The following is a 17257-nucleotide window of genomic DNA, read 5'->3' on the forward strand; positions in this document are numbered from 1 at the left end:
GTGAGACTGAGCCACCCCATAGTCTGAGGCAATGTCGTGGTACAGCAGAAGTGAAAAAGCAGATGCTGACCTTGGTACTTACCAAGCACTGAAGGAAGAGGCTTTGTCCAGCAGTCCATGGGACTTTGATGAAGAAAACTCTGATCTGCTGTGATGAGACAAGGTTGTTTTTGTCCCCATAAGAAATTGGGATGAGAGCTGCAAAAGCTTTTCCTGTCCACGCATTGGGGTGAAAAGAATGAGTTGTGCTTCTGTCCTGCTGGAGCCTCTTTGAGGGGGTAAGCTGTGCTGCTGGCTGCAGGAGAATCAAAAACCACCAGTAATTTGTTAGGGTTAGTAATCTACCTGAGGAATTTAGAAACAATGAACTGATCTGAAAGAATGCTGCTGTGTTAAAGGACGCATTCAGATAAGATCAAATTGTGCCAAAGCCAATGTCCTTGAGTGTGAGAGACACTGAACATTTCCCTTCCCAGCGTAAGAGATTAAATTCTCTCCCAGAAAAGGGAGCTCATCATTAGATTTCATGAAAGCACCCAGGAAAAGCAAGTGTTCTGAAATCCTTAACAACTCTGCTAATGCCTTTTCTGAGGTGGATGTGCTCTCATCCCAAATGCACATCTCCATAACAAGGGGCTGTGAGAGCCATAAATGGGGAGCTCAGTGCTGACCTGGCCACTCACACACGGCCCAGCACGGACACGTGGAGCTGCAGGAATGGCATGGCCATGCCAGATGGCCAAGTGTTCTTCCACAGTTTTGAGGGAAAAAAGGAACTGAGCATTACAAGCACAGGTACCAATCAGTATAATCAGGCATATTGTCCCACAGGCTCAATTCAATCTTTATCCTAGCAGTGCAGCAATCACTGTTCCTCCTAACATAATTATGTTCAGTACAGCATTTCCATCTACATTTGCTGCCTTAGGTATGAGCCAGCACCAGTATTCAGCCAAAGAAAAAAGCGCAAAGTGGATTTTAAAGATTGCCAAGACATTTTAATGAAGGAAATTAAATAAGGCCATCTTTTCTATCTCAGTGATTCCATCTGATTAGAAAGCAAAGGTGAGCAGCAGAAGGCAGGTGAGGTGGTGCAGGCAGGGGTAAGGATCAAAATGAACTGTGGTGGTTACATTATCAGTATGGGAAAAGCAGGCAGGACAGAGCAATCATCTCTGAAATTAAGAGGCAAGTTTAGCTTCTTCCTTTTCTAGTAAGATTGACTATAGGGCTGTCTAACAGGGTTTCAGACTATTTATTTTCCTTTAGAAACGTTACTTAGATTCCTATTAATCAGCTCAGCCTCTGCTGCCATCAAAATTGAGGGAAATAACATTTTTTTAGCACTGCTAAGAAACAGAGCAGGTAAAACTAAATTATGCAGCCCCAATGAGCAAAGGAATTATATCCTATCTACCTTCAATAAGTCACAATCACCAAAATCTCCTCTGAGCGTCTCATTTACTTTCAGCCTTGCACAGTGAGCCCTCAGCTCATCATGGATCAAAAGATGCCTCACTAAATGACAAGAAAAATGACTGCATTCTGTTAAGTTGCCATCCTTTCAGTCATAACAAACCTTATGTGCATCAGCTGAGCTCCAAGAGAATCATGTGCAGCAGCAGCAGCACCCTCCTCAGGGGCTGTTCCAGTACCTTCTCTAATCACTGCTCCAGGACTGTAGAGGACATTTCCCCCCTCACACCTCCAGCAACAGACCTACTCATCTTCCAAATCCTTTTGAAATTCCAGATCCCTCCTGCTTAAAACCACAGGGCTGCCCACTGGACAAAGGTCCAGTCCCAAAGCTGCTTCTCCTCCACAGAAACCCCTCACACAGCCTGGGCTGGTGCTCTTCAACAGCAGAACTTGTCAGGAGCACCATTAAACTGATAATCAGGGAAACAATTCCTTCTGCTGTGTTAGGTTTGAAACGGTGCAGGGTAGAGAAATGATTTATTATTCATCCTCATGGAATGGCCCTGCCCTTCAGAGTTCCAGCACTACTGTGCAAAGTCTTTCATGGAGCCAAGCAGAAATGGCTGCCATCCCAAAAAAAAGAGTCTGGGAGAAATTCCCAGTGTCCTTCATGCCTTAAGAAAATGCACAAGCAGTTGCTGTTGGGGTGTTGGGTACAAATTCAGTTAAGATGAAAAATTTTCCAGGGTGATCTCCCTCATCTTTATGTTCTAGCACAACTACAAACAAGCAAAATGAGAGATTTTAGAAGGAATTAGGATGTTTAAAAGCAAATCTCTGAACTAAGGCTGGGACGCCCACCCAGCAGTTAAACACAGGAAGGCAGGCACTCTTCACCACCTATTTCACGTTAAGGGATTTCCAAATTCTACCAAATTAAGTTAGGAAATTAACCAGAGAGCAATATAACCATATTTTAACTAATTTAAAGGTACCCAAGAACACAGAATGTTTCTATGAAACCAGGGGATTTTTTTTCCTTATTCAGTGCCTGAGTGAGATTAGCAATTGGAAAAATCCACTGAAACTGTAAATGCATTCTGCCCCAGGACAGAAACAACAGGTAATTATTTAGAAACTAGAAAAAAAATCCAATCAGAAACATAAAACATTATGGACCATGTATTATTTTTATCACCAAGAATTCCCCATATAAAAGGCACGGAGGAAACCATAATTCAGACGTGGGAAAACAAAGGGACTGTAAAAGTGAAATGGAGTTCTGACAAATGATCATGTGTGGAACATGGATTCACAGACCAACAAAACCAAACACCCCAGCAGCAGCAGCAAACCCCAATAGTGCATGTTCCAGCTGAAGCAAGGGGGTTTGTGTATATTCATCCTGTCAGCTGGCACACTTACCTGCCAAGGCTGCTCAACTTCTTCTTTCACATCTTAAACCACAAAATCCCCCAGTCCTTTCACAGGAATCACTTAACCAAATGAAGACAGATGAGAAATGTTATTTTCACAGTTCACAATAACATCAAGTTCTGTGCCTAAGATACACCACCTTTAAATATAAAGAACAAGCCAGCAAGTGTACAAACCTGGTGTTTGAAGAAGTGATAACAAGACAGGAAACTCAAGCCCATGGTTAGCACAAAACCCCATGATTAATATAACACAAATGCAGATGGTCAAGGACATAGCTTGCCAGTTTTGGGATGTAATAGGCTGGCATTATTAAAACAAAAATGATTTCCAACAAAAATTATGTTTCCCAGAATTGAATACTTGGGGTGAACACTCCTGATTTCCACATAATATTTCAGGAGTTCAATTGGCACCAACCTGTTTTTCTAGATACAAGCAGGAAAGAAGTTCAGTTCCTGATAGTATGCAGTTCTGTAACTTCATTAGAAACCTTTCATCTTTCAATATTTGAAATAAAAGCTAGAAAAGCACCAACTATCCTTAGTAGCAACATTTTGCAGCACACAATCTGAAAAGGTCAACCTGCCAGACAATAATACATCAAGTAAAAATTAAAGTGAGGGCAAGGAAAATCATCTTCAGGTGAAACTGCTCTTCTGCAAAAGCAAAGTGATATTAAGATGCAGCCTGGGAACAACACATTTCTCAGCTATGAGAGAAAGCATAATTCTTAAAAACCTATTCCCTACATTAGAGACAGAAAATCAACTACAAATCAGGTGTTAGCTTGGTTAGTACTCACACATGATAATTATTACCACAATATTAGCATAACAATCAAATAAACACATTCCAGATATGCATTTTAATTCATTTACTAGTGTCAGCCATGCTCTGCTTTGATTCTATCAATACACCCTGCTGCAAAAAAGGTTAAATTGTGTTTTCAACATCATGTGAAATCATGTGGTGAGCTCTGAGACCTCTAAACAGGAGGCCAAGACCTACACCAGTTTGCCTTCCAGAGCTTCTCACACATCTCATTACCCATCTCCTCAGACATCTATAACCTGTTTGTGGGCAGCTCCAGATAATGGGGGCAAAACCATTCCAAAGAACAGTACCAAGGAAATCACACAGCACTACGGACTTGTTCCAGGCATGAAATTTTTAATGGATTATGTGAAATAACACAGAAGCAATTCCTGTCCACAGAAGAGAGTTAAAATGTTTTTGTTTCAAGGACGATCACTGGATGTTTAAAATTTCTGGTGCTGAAAGCTACATGAGGTCCTCAACATTGGGCAATCAATATCCCACTAACCTAAACTGTGAAATTACTACCTCCCCAAGGAGAAAATTTTCAGCATTTGCAACTCATCTCAAAACCTCAGTAAAACAAAACCAGCATAATTTCCCTGAGCTGACATTGTGTTCTATTACCCTTCAAATACTCGTGAAAACAGACTTGCTTTCACTAGCACAGCTGTTCATGAAAATCTGGGGTAAAGCCTGTAAGAAACGGCAATGTGCTTGAATGTTCCTTTCCACTGCAGGCACAACCCAATGCTCCTTTGAGTGGCTAAAAGCTGAGCAGCTCTCACTGGCACAGCGTCTCCTCCCACACCCAGCGAGTGACCAAGATGGCAGTGCCAGCCTTCCCAGAGATGGGCGAGGACACCAGAGAGCAGATGCTAACAAGGGTTTGAAGCTGTGCCAAGGGAGGTTTACGTTGGACATTAGGGAGAACTTTGGCCCAGAAAGGGGCATTAGATATGGGAATGCTCTGTCCTGGGGCGCTGGTGGAGTCACCATCGTGGGAGGTGTTCAAGGGAAGCCTGGCAGCAGCACTTAGGGCTCCGGTCTGCTTGCCGTGGTGGCCATGGGCTGGTCTTGACCTCCTCTTCCAAGCCCGTGCATTCCGTGGTTTGTGACATCACAGCCTCTGGGGACAGCACGGTGGCTGCCAACTGTCCCCAGCTGTTCCATGCCCAGAGCCCAGGGTGACCTCGGTGTGGAGCGACGTCCAGAGCCCACGTGGTGGTGGCAGCTCCTCGTGCAGAGCACCATGGCTGGCCAGGGCTTCTCCTGGACGCTGCAGGTGTACCTGCTGATGCTTCTGGTCCATCCACTCGACCCTTCCAGCCGTCCTGAGCGGGACATGGGCACCTTGGGTCTGCTTCCCGAGGAGCTGGAGCTGCAGGACACGGACCCTGAGGCTGCCCCATGGGTGGACTTGGCGCTGGTGTCCTGGACGTGCTTCCTGCTGGAGCTGCTGATCATGGGCATTGTCCTGGGATGCTACCTTGGCAGAAGGCTCTGGAGACTCTGGAGACGCTGGAGAGAGGTGAGGGAGGGGGGCAGGACGGCACAGACCCCGAGGCTGCTGGGCCTCCTGGGCAGCCGCTTGGCCAAGGCCCCGCGGCGGAGGGGAGCGGAGCCTCCGGGCAGGAACGGGGCCTAAGGCTGAGCCCAGGGACGGCACCGGGCACGGGCGGCCGGAGCTCTGCTCGCTGCAGCCTCTGCCCCGGGCAGCCCGGCCGGGCCCAGCCTCTCTGGCAGAGGCCTCGGGCCCGCTCCGCCCCTCCCATCGGGACCCCCGCGCTTTGCCTTGCAGGAGAAGCTCCGGAGCCGCTCGGCCCGGGCAGGGCCCCGCCGCTGCTGCTGCCGCCGGGGCCGCGGCTGTCCCGGGAAGCTGCTCCAGCTGTTGAGGCAAAACCGCGCCCTGCTGCGGCTCTGCCTGCGGCACCGCCCTCGGCAGAGACCCAGAGCCAGGAGAGCAGCACTGGGGGCCGAGTTACAGAGAAGCAGACTCCGGCCTCGCTCAGCACCAGGGCCCGGTGAGAGAGGAGCAGACTCCGGCCTCGCTCAGCACCAGGGCCCGGTGAGAGAGGAGCAGACTCCGGCCTCGCTCAGCACCAGGGCCCGGTGACAGAGGAGCAGACTCCGGCCTCGCTCAGCACCGGGGCCCGGTGAGAGAGGAGCAGACTCCGGCCTCGCTCAGCACCAGGGCCCGGTGAGAGAGGAGCAGACTCCGGCCTCGCTCAGCACCAGGGCCCGGTGAGAGAGGAGCAGACTCCGGCCTCGCTCAGCACCAGGGCCCGGTGACAGAGGAGCAGACTCCGGCCTCGCTCAGCACCGGGGCCCGGTGAGAGAGGAGCAGACTCCGGCCTCGCTCAGCACCAGGGCCCGGTGAGAGAGGAGCAGACTCCGGCCTCGCTCAGCACCAGGGCCCGGTGACAGAGGAGCAGACTCTGGCCTTGCTCAGCACCAGGGCCCGGTGAGAGAGTAAGGAGATCCCGGCCTCGCTCAGCGCTGACCTCCAGCCCCAGCACGGTGCGGAGCCTTGCGGGGATGTGTGACCAGTGCCCAGCCCGGGCACTGCGACATCCCCATCACAGGAGTTCGAGACACCCCGTCCTCAGTCATAGCATTCCCCGACACCTTTCCACAAGAAGTTGACATTTCCCTCGGCGTTCCCTTTCTCCAAGTATTTTAGGCATAAGTTTCTTACCCCGCAGTTTTCTAGTCACCCTGTATTGTAGATTTTGCAAGTAGTCAAGTTAAGTTCAAGTAGTCAAGAGTAAAGTTCACGTTTTCTACGCAGTGCTGTGTCCTTTCCTTGCCATTCCATCCTAGAGGGGACCCGGCGAGTGCTGGGTTTGCACGGGAGCTCCAGCCTGCCTGGAATGGAGAGCCCGAGTGCCCCAGCAGGGGCTGCACGAGTATGGAGGGCAGCTGCAGAGAAGATGGTGGGCAATGTTCTCCTGTCTCCGCCTTCCAAGGAAGCTTGGAGTCCATCCCTGTCTGCATTGTGCCGGGGGGGGGGGTGGGCCCTAAAGGCCCTGGGAGGTGTCTGGGTGGCCCCAGAAGGTGCTTGCAGGACTCTGGGACACCAGGGAAGGAGCAGGATCATCCCTGGAATGCTGTGAGAGGTACTCAGAGCAGCCCACCTTGGGGCCCAGGCAAGGGCTGAGTTCAGGCAGGCAAAGACATCCAGGGGCCGCTGGGCTATGGCAGCCATCAGTCCAGTGAGGCTCAGTCCTGTCATTCTGAGGTTTTTATATTAATCTGTATTTAGTTCTTTGTATTTATCCTATTGACCTTCAAAATGGGACTAAATTTCATTTTCCTACCAAACAAAACTTAGTTATTTTATTTCTAGGAATCAATCATGTTTACTCCCAGGTTAAATGATTTCTCTGTGACTTACTCTGCATCTTGCTCCTTTACAGCACCATCAAACACCCCTGTTAAAATACAGATCCCTCACTGCAGGGAGGACAATCTTGCTATTTTCTCAAGAATGTTAACTTTGGTGATATTCCCATTTTCACAAATCTAATAGGAAAAAAACCCTACAGATGACCTTGACAATTTCAAAAGCTAGTTCCTCATCAATTTCCTTATTGGTGACATTCAGCAGTGATGCCAAACAAGCACAGAAAACAAATGGAAGAAGAAACGTAGATAGTCAGCAGCCACCATCTATCAAAATTCATTTTAAATAGAGTTCAAAGGTCTCTAAGAGCAAGGTGAGGTGTAAATGGAGATACACAGAAGTACTGCCAGCTGCTATTTTCAACATTTCCTCTGAGTTTCCTCTTCACTTGTTTATCTCACCTAAACAAGAGAAAAAAACCCAAACAAATGTGACCTTTCAGGCAGACAAAAAATGTGGTTGGTCCTTAAGAAAGCATTTTATTCTGCCTGTATAATAACCTGTTGGGAACAGTAGGAGCTTTTAGCAAAACGTCTCTGTGCTGTTGCAGTTGTTGTGCCACTGTGAGAAATCACAGGCACGGCTGCAAGGCTCCTGCAGCTCACCCTGGTGAGGGTCAGAGACCACTTATCCCTGCAGGGATCCTTGGGAATAATGATGGTGGGAAACGTGGAGGGAGCTGGATAAATAAATACTTGCCATTTCCTTACCAAAAAACCCCTCAAAACAAAGCTATAAAAACAGTTTGCCTCTGAATTAGGAGAATTTCAATTAACTCTTTTAGGTCTGCTTTTGGTTCAACATTCATCAATCTGAATTGGAATATGCATAGAGGAAGTAATTAAAGGTAGCTGAATTTGAAGAATAAATGTCTATTTCCTTGTTCATAACCTACATTGAAAGACATTAAAACCCAGTGTTTTGCTTTAGAGCTGCTTGGCATTGACTTCATTCAGTCCTAGACTCATCAGGTTGTAAAAACACAGGGAAATATATTCTTTGTTTCATGAAGAATGCATTATTAATGAGAAAGGCATAGCTTTATCAGAGTCACTGCTGATACCAACATTGCTTGGCTAAGTTCAAAGTACTGACACAAGAACATCATAACAAAAGCAATGTCCAACAGAGCCTCAAACATAAAGACACAGTTCAAAGTTTTTCAGATGTCCTACAGTTGCTAAGGTATCTCCAGAAAGGTGAGCAAACTGAAAATAGCACAGGAAATTTTAAACCCATTTCTCTTTTTTTTTCCCCCTTAACTTCCTTGTGGGCAAGAGAAAACTCCTAATCCAGGGAATGAAATGTAGTTTTCATACCTCAGTCATGAGTAGTCCCTCAGTTTCAAGCAGACCCAGTGCTCAGTGAAATCTTAGAAAGGGTCAAATCATCAGTATGAAATTCCAATTCTATTTGTGAAAGGAGCCATTTTTTCTCCATTCCCCTCCCTCCCCAACATCAAGTGGGAAAGGCTCAAATTGAAAAATAATTCTTACAAAATTATACTTTGACCTAATAAGTTTGCCACAAGTTCCACCAGAAAGAGAAAGGAGAGCATAATCAGAGGTTATCAAACTCAATAGAAAATCCAGCTCATGCTATCTCCAAAAGCCTCGTTTCATTTATCCAGGATTTAAAAAAAAACCCCACATAATAAAAACTTCACATATTTTGTTAAATGCTATCATTTCTATCTGAAATATTAATTATTACTCTGCATTTCAGAAGTGAATTAGAAAGTTTTCTGCACCCACCTTCCCCAAATCTGATTCTAAGTGCTTGCCAGTTTAATCCCTTAGGAAGCAAAAGCAGCCCCATGTGTCTCAGGATCAATAGAAACTAAACAACAAAGCTTGACAAAGTCTATTAAATTGTCAATAAAGTCAATAAATATTTTCCACTGTAGAGACAGCTATCACCAGCCTGTGAATTTTGCTAGGGCAGGTTTAGTGAAGAAAAAACGAGGTCTTCCTTGCCAAATCAGTCAGGAGTTGTTCTACTCTACTGCCAGTATGAGGTGAGTGTAAACAGCACATTCCTCACAGCATCACCCACAAAGAATTCCTCTTGAAAATGAAGGCTGCTTATGAGTTTGACCCAAGAGATGAGAACTCCCTGGTGTAGAGCACAGTGATGGCAGCATGGCCAGGCTCTGCACTGGAAGGCTGAGACCCAGCAGCAGATTCCTGACCTGATCTCCAAGGCTGAGTGTGCAGGGTTGCTGTGGTACCCCGGCCCCCTGGCCGCACACTTCCAGCCACCATCACTTCCTCTCAGAAGGACAGGAGAGAAATAAGAAAAGCAGGAACTGGAAAGCTCAGGCTAAAGTCAGGCAGGTCACTGATGAAACAGACTTAACTTGTAAAACCTTATTTATCAGCAATTAAAAAGAGTATTTAATTATGTTATTACACACTATTATTAGACAGTCAGCCAGCCAGCCTGACCCCAAGCATGCTGCAGCATCGGGGCCAGGCAGTGCCCATCTCCCAGGAGCTGATTTACCCATCCTTCTCAAGGGAATTGACCTGCACACAGTTCCACAGTGCAGCTGCCAGGCTGCCAATAAAAATATCTCTGGCTAAAATTCAAACCCTAATACATAAACCATATTAAATGAGGAAGGAAACGTGCAGCATTTGATTGACCTTCAGTGCCCTGAGAAGATTACAAATTTCCCCAGATTAAGGAGTTCCCAAAACACAAAGCAAAGGACTGATTTCTATGGATCAAATGTTAAAAAGGCCTGTAAAATTGGAGTTCTTAGATTGTACATGAAAGAAAGAAAAAAACCCCACCACAACCCTCAAATGCAATTTTAGATCCTTCTTTGAAAATCTGATATGAAAAGAGAGGAATAGATACAATCTTCCCCTCACATGGAGATTTTAATGAATTAAAACCATTTCAAGTCTGTGAAGAAAGCCCTACCACAGCCCCTGTCAAATAACATTTTCTTTCATTTTTTCTTCTCATTACTACTTCAGAGCAGACTAAATAACAGCAAATAAGGAAATTAAAGTAGCAATTCCAGCACCAAGCTCTGGAGTCCCACGTTGCCAGCAAACAACTGCATGAAAAACCAAGACTTTATGCTTAATACTCTCCAATCCATATAAGCCATTTATTTGCATATCCTTGGGCTGCTGAAGCTCTAACTTGCATTTCCATTGGCAGAGGGGCCTGATTGCTGCCTTCCCCTGACCCAGATCAGCAGCGTGGACTCTCACTGTCTGGGTGGCTCCTGCTTAGCTGATTAAAGCTCTTGGCTTTCCTCTCTCTAACTCTGCCCTTCCTGAACCCAGCCTGAGGGACTGAGCAGCCCCACACCCTCTGCAGTTTGCATTCCTGATATCTGCCTCTCCATCAGGATGCTTTGCAGACAATTCAGATCAACTGTTGTCTGTGTCTGCCTCAAAGAGCAGCTCTCTGGGTTTTTACTCCTGTTTCTAGAACATTCTCTTTCTAATGCCATGACAGCTGTGTACAAATACAGAGAAACACCTTGAAGCATTAATAAACAGAAGCTGTCACATTTCCTGTGGCCATTTGAGGGTGAAATTGCATGTGTGAATATATTGCAGTTATGTAATACACTGATGTGTATATGTTCCAAAGTAAATACATTAAAAGGAGATTATGCAACATGTATTTGTTGCCCATTTTAAATTATTACTGGAAGCCAAAGAAAGATTTATTTGATAGCTTCACAGGTCTATCTTCATAATTTACAATGGAGCAACTCCTTTGCTTTCAATTTAAGTGGATTTCTGTCCCCGACAGATTCATCAGCCTGGTCACCAGGCTGATAGAGAACAGAGGAGCACAGATGGTGCAGGAACTGATTTTTAATTACATTACTGGGCTTCTGATGTGGCTATAACTGATATTCCCAAATCGTTTCAGACTGTGGGCTAACAGCATCCATCCCATGTCCTGCTATTCACCACATCCTTATGGCATTTGCAGCCACTGCTTCCACACAAGTCAGAGCAAACACTTGTACTTTGGTGTCATGTGCCTGCTGCAAGGGCAACAATGCAGCCACCAGTTTGTATTTCCTATTTCCCAAGTTAGGATTCCCCACAAGTTTAAAAATTGTAATAAGAGGCAAAGACTCTCCAAGCCTGCTGTACACAAGAGTGGTTAAGAACCCAACACCTCCAACTTCAACGTGCTTCAAACTTTAGAGTATTGACTTTTTTAGATAATAAAGGATTCTCTAGAATATTATGGATTAAAACTATAACTGCAGGCCTGCATATTGTTCTCAAGTTTGGTGGTATGAACAAGTTGACGGTCTTTGTATCCATCCCTGTGCTTGTCATGATGCAGTTTCTTGACTATCTCCAAGAAGGATTTTTCTTCAACCTGAGTGAACTATTTTAGAAAGTTCCTGACAGGGAGAATAGCTGCCCTCCATACAAACCAAAAGGGTTCAGTTTTAAAGTGATTAGAACTTCCTCAGTCTTCAGACCCAAATATATGTGGCCTCTCTGTAATACAGGAGCCCTTAGGAAAGACTCACACTGAAGGTGCATAAAAAACCTTCATTCCATAGCACAGCAAAATTCCACCTGAGTAAAATCTCACTCACTGTACAATGAAAGGAAAATATTTCAGTGGTTGTACCAGGGACAAAGTGAGGATACACAGTACCAGGAAGGATTCTACACTTTCAGATGCTGAGTATCCAGAGACAGAAACTCATCGTGGAACAAGCTGCTACAAACTGAAAATGTGCTTGGCTGACATAGGGTTCTGTCCTTCCTCCTCCTTTCTGGGTCCACTCCTCCCCAGTCTGTACAAAGAGAGCAAGTGTCTCATACAGAAGAGGGGCATAGGAGCTTTCTTTCCCTGTCACAATTAATCAGAAAATATGGAATAAAAACACTTGCTCTGCCATTTTAAACCACATTCTGAGATTATCTGTTCTCAGCGGTACTTGCTTTCTAAATTTTACTTTTATTTCTTGGGTCTAAAGAACATTACCGCAAGTCAACTTCCCCCTGAACAGTCTGTCAGAGAGAAAGAAGCAGCAGTGGTTGCTATCTGCCACCACATTTTACATCCTGACATATGTTATTAACACAGGCTGAAGGATCCTTGGGGAAGGCTGAGAGAGATCTCCATTTGTGCATCCTGGCAGGATTCTGCATTGGTCAGTACCTCTGCCCGGTGTTCTTGGGTTAGTGGATCAAAGTGACTTCATACCACTGAGGGTGGGCCCTCATTTGTACTCAGTGAATGTAAGGACAGGACCAGCAGGTTAGAAGTACACATTTCCAAACAGATTGCCGCACAGGCTTGTGTTAGTAGCTTTATTTCTGGAGCATTATCAGATTATATGGCTGGAGACATCCAATGGTATCTGTGTTATGAACACACTCCTACATGCCTTGAATAGAGTTCCTAGCAACAGAATATTTTGCATGTCATGTGCAATGGTGACCAAAAAGAAACTTGTCAACGTCATCAAAGCTAAGGGACCCTATCAGCATTTTCAGGAAGCCTTATTAAGATGAAATTCTGTACTTCAGCTCATTGTGAAGTTATTTGACATTTCAGTGTCACATCTGACACTCCTGATCAAGAACATGATGCACTGCACACAGATTTCAGTGAGTGGAAAGATGGGTTTCTATACCTGAGTTTTCTACTGGAGTTGCACTATAAGAAACTCTGCTGTTAACCTGTCTTTGGATTTATGTGTCTTTTCTCTGCTTTTGATGAAATCTACGATCATTTTTATAAGATAAAATAGAGAAGCTGGAAGAAGAGCTCATCTGAATGCAAATGAGCTCTGTCTCAAGGCTTATCTTTTTATTACTCTCCCAGAAAGCAGGACAGTCTGGTTAGAGGCAGGGGCTAAATCAGAAATCACTTGATAATCCACTGGTACCATGGCATTTTAGAATATATTCCCTAAGCTCCAGTGACTAAGGGTGACCCATAAAATTGCACAAGTTCATCAGTTTAGCATCTGTTTTTTACATGAAGACATATGAAAATTGAAGTGTACTTTGTCACCTGGGACCAACTTTTTTCTTGAACATCTACAACACACTACAGTCATAGGCCAGAAATACAACTGCAAGGGAATAGAAATGAAAAAGACTTTTTACTTAGTCGATCTGGGGTTTTTTGGCCTGCTTTAACAATTTGAGCTCTGCCATGGTGCTAGTGATGCAGTATGAATAGCTGGGTTTCCCAAGAGTCTCCTGTGATGTTTATTTAGGTTCTCTGAGGAGATGTAAGTGAAGAGCTAAATCAATCTGTCACACACCATAGAGCTGGGGGTGCTCATGAGCACACACCGCACACTGAAGCCTTCCCAAAGCAGCAGCTCCCTGCCCCACCTCCAGACCCTAAAGGAGCACCCACACAGGACACCAGAAAGAGCTGATGGTGGCAGGTCCTGTCTCTCTGAAGCCCACACCAAGCTGTTCATAATTGCACCTAAAATGCATTCTGCATCTCCTGTTAACTGACAGCTGCTCACCTCTGCTGCTACCTAACAGTGCCCAGCAACAATTGTACTGCAAAATGTACTGATAGTTAGCTTGAAAACAATGGATGGGCTGCTGCTTTTCAAAGCCTGTCCCATTTTTAATGAAAAATAGAAAAATAACCACTCTTCACATGTATCATTACTGCTAAACCTTGTCTACGTTTTCAGCTTCTCTTATTTCACTTTTAGGATAACGAAACCTATTGGAATGGGATTTCAAGGCAAGTGATAGACAAGGTATGGGAAGGTGTGTGTTGTTTGAGAATCCTAAGTATCAGCAGACAACTTGCTGAAGCTGAATTATATTTTTCCAAGCAAAATAACCACTTAGTGTCCTTATCTTCCCCGGTGTTTCCAGCAAGAACACCATTAGCTTTCTAAGTACATAGTTACTGGCCAGTTTAAATTATATAGTTATTTAGCCAACTATGTAATATTCAGGACACTCTGCTGAAGCAGTATTTTATTTTCCAAGATATTTTAACAATATACTTGATTTATGAAGGAAAAGTGCTTTTTCCAGTGTATGGGAAACAGTTAAACTGAATGTGGCACAGATTTGTTGTTACTGCTGAACGTATCTTCTGCCATTAGCATCTGCTGTTTAGGAAAACAACAATAATTTTTCCTTCTTGACCCTTGAGTGCTGAGGTTACCCTTCCTCTCTTCTGTTACTCCTCAGTCTCAGAACAGAGCAAGCCTGGTCCTGTTACATCTAATCCAACTCTAAGTGCCATTTTTTCCAATTCATTTTCACAATTTATACCTCTTGCAGTTGTGAACTTTTACTCATTTGTAGGCTTCGTTTGTTTGTTTCCCTTCAGGCATAGGTAACAAACGTTATTTCATGAGAAATACAAATCAGACACATACAGTGCATCAGCTGTGGGAGGTTTGGGTTTCTTTTCCTTTTCTGGATAGTTATCATACTTAACAGCAATTTCCTTCCTTCTCCCACACAGAAACCAGCACAAGCTTCCCAAAATGCAGTTTTTGACAGGGCATGGATGTTGGACCATAATTACATGTAGACCAGTGGAAGTGCTTCACTAAAGGGGAAAATTAAAGGGGACTAAGTAGCCAATAGGTTAGCAAAAGGTGAGCACTAATGGATCAATGGATCAATTTAAATGCCAGGTGTCCAGAGCAGCACTCAAGGATGATCATGGATTTCAGTACCACTGCAGAGACAGATTTTAATTGTGCACTATAGCAGTGCTGTTTGAGCCATTATGTGACAGAATTATTACTATTTCTGTACCAACTTGGATGTAAAACTTGAGTATGGGCTGAATTGTGTCCCTTATGGGAATTCAGGAGGAAATTAGTTTACCCAGTCAACTAAATTAAAAGTATTTTGCATTCCTGGCATCCCCATTTGCCAACCTTACGCAAATCCTGTGCCAAGCTGGTTGTACAAAACCCATGCGCTGGTACGGCCTGTGCTATCTTCCAGACAAGGAGAGAAGCAGAAGGAAGATTCAGTGTGTGTCCTAAAAGGTCCAGATCCATGTGTTCAGCAAGAGAGAGCAGAGAACAAACGAAGCAATGAAATAAAAAGGAAAAGAGAGAGGTAGGCTGACATAAACACTTTTGCATAACCTGAGTTATGCCTGGTTTTGCCTCTATAAATCCATATGCAGATCCAGGAATCCTATGAACTAATCATAACTTCTCCCTGCCCCTCCCAAGTCAATTAGTAGATCTAAACCTCAGAATAAATAAGACAGAAATCTCTCAAGGTTTAATGGCTTCATCTGTCATAGAGTGACTGTACCCCTGGTACACCAAGTTCCTGAATCAATATTTACTTCTTGTATTTCTGTTTAAAATTAGAATGCAAGCACCACATCCTTAATGCAATGTTTCTGATATCTAAGAGCTAAGACTCTTCCCAATTAAAATGCAGCAAGCAGATTGGTTTTAACACTCAGTGGCATTCTTTTTATGGACTCTTATTCCTTCACAGACCATATAGCTATAAATAATCCATGCACAGAGCAATTAGGCCTCTTGCTTGTTTTATGGGTTACAGACTCCGTGCCTGTGCAAGTGTCATCAAATATTCTAAAGCACTACAATGCAACAAAACACATTTAAATCCCTACATTAAGAGTAATTGAATAATTTTGATATTTAATTACTCTTCTTCTGTCATATGGTTACAGCCTTTTTAGTGAATCACACAAATACTGAGTCCAGACTAATGGATGACTCCTACACCAGGTCATTTGAGAAAAGGGCATCTTTAGCACCTGCACATGGTAAATGTGGTGATGAAATAGGACGCTGACCAATTTGAGGACCTGCAATTTCCACACAAACCACAACTGGAACAACAGAAAGTGGCTTCCACACTTGTTATGGTAGAGAAGCAAGAGTTTTGACTAATTCTGCAAGAGCAATCTTGTGTGCTGATAGGATCCTGTGAATGACAAGGGGAGTGAAAGCAGAGAGAAAACTCTGCTTCAGTGGCCTCACACCAAGACACATGATTCTTTTGTTCTGTGCAGAACTTAGAATTAAACCGAGGCAGAGGGGAAGCCACAGAAGAGAGATGCACGCTTGGCTTGGCCTTTATTATTTAAAGCTACAATTCCTACTGTGCTTCCTCCGCTCCTGCAGAAATACTCTTTATAAGCTTTATACTTGAAACATGCAGTAGGTTACACAGAATTATACACTGTAGAGCTGCCTTAGGAGACTTTGCAGCAACAACTGAAATCTTGGCCCTCCTCTATGCAGAAAAGATTCAATTTAGCCCTGGGGAATTATATTCAAGGACAGAAATAGAGAGAGAAGATCTTGCTTAATTTTCCAAAATAAATTTAGACTGTGAAAAACTGGGAAAAATATTAATCTATTTGATTTGTACACCCGCTCTTTTAAGACAAACTAATTATGCAGCAGAAGCATTCAGCATAAAAACACAAGTCTGAAAGCTGAGTGTTAAGTGTAGCACAGGGAAATGAAACTGATAGAAGGATGTGGACAGAGGCTAATTAGACAATGTCTCAAAGAGCATTACCATTTGACAAAAAGCACATAAGATAAAGCACTGTGGGCTTCAGGAGATTATTAATAGTTTGCAAGATTTAGTATCCCATCACCTTTGAGATCAGCTTTTTTTCCCCACCCAATTTAGTCTCAACTACAAAAACGCAAACCAGCAAATGCAGCGTTGATCATAATGAGCTCACAAGCTAATTGTGTTCTTATCTGAAATTTTAGAGTGACAGCCCTAGGAATATAATGCCTTAAACACCAGTTCAACAAGCTAGAACTGTCAACAGGAAAACTGTGACCACATGCTTTTCTTTCTTGGTTTTTCATAAAAGGGGAGCATAAATCTTTGTTCTGTGGGTCTCCATCCCACTGAGGGTATGAATGCTCTGGGAGGAATTCACTTCAGTGGGCCTGAGCAGATTCCATTACTGCAATGATTTTTCCCCAAGGAAAAACAGAATAGATGATGTTTCACTCCAGCAGTTTCTCCTTGAGTCACGTGGCTGAGGAGTATTCCTGCTCTCTGTGGGCAAGGCTCTGACACCAGACCCACAAGGAGAGACCTGAGACCTCACTACCAATTCCCAGAGGAATTAATGTAACAGCAAAGCCTTTACAAATCACACAGCAATTTTATGCAAAACTAGAAGATGTAAAAT

General features: G+C 44.1%; 1 long non-coding RNA gene across 1 annotated transcript in view; it reads right to left on the minus strand.

Moving 5' to 3' along the window:
* The window catches only part of LOC143693798 (uncharacterized), a 70365-nt gene that overhangs the window by 31132 nt on the left and 21976 nt on the right, over positions 1–17257 (minus strand). The window contains exon 2 of the long non-coding RNA XR_013181752.1: positions 83–295. This is a non-coding gene — a long non-coding RNA (uncharacterized LOC143693798). The remainder of the gene's footprint in view (positions 1–82; positions 296–17257) is intronic.

Source organism: Agelaius phoeniceus, chromosome 4, assembly GCF_051311805.1.
Source record: "Agelaius phoeniceus isolate bAgePho1 chromosome 4, bAgePho1.hap1, whole genome shotgun sequence".
Taxonomy (NCBI): Eukaryota; Metazoa; Chordata; class Aves; order Passeriformes; family Icteridae; genus Agelaius; species Agelaius phoeniceus.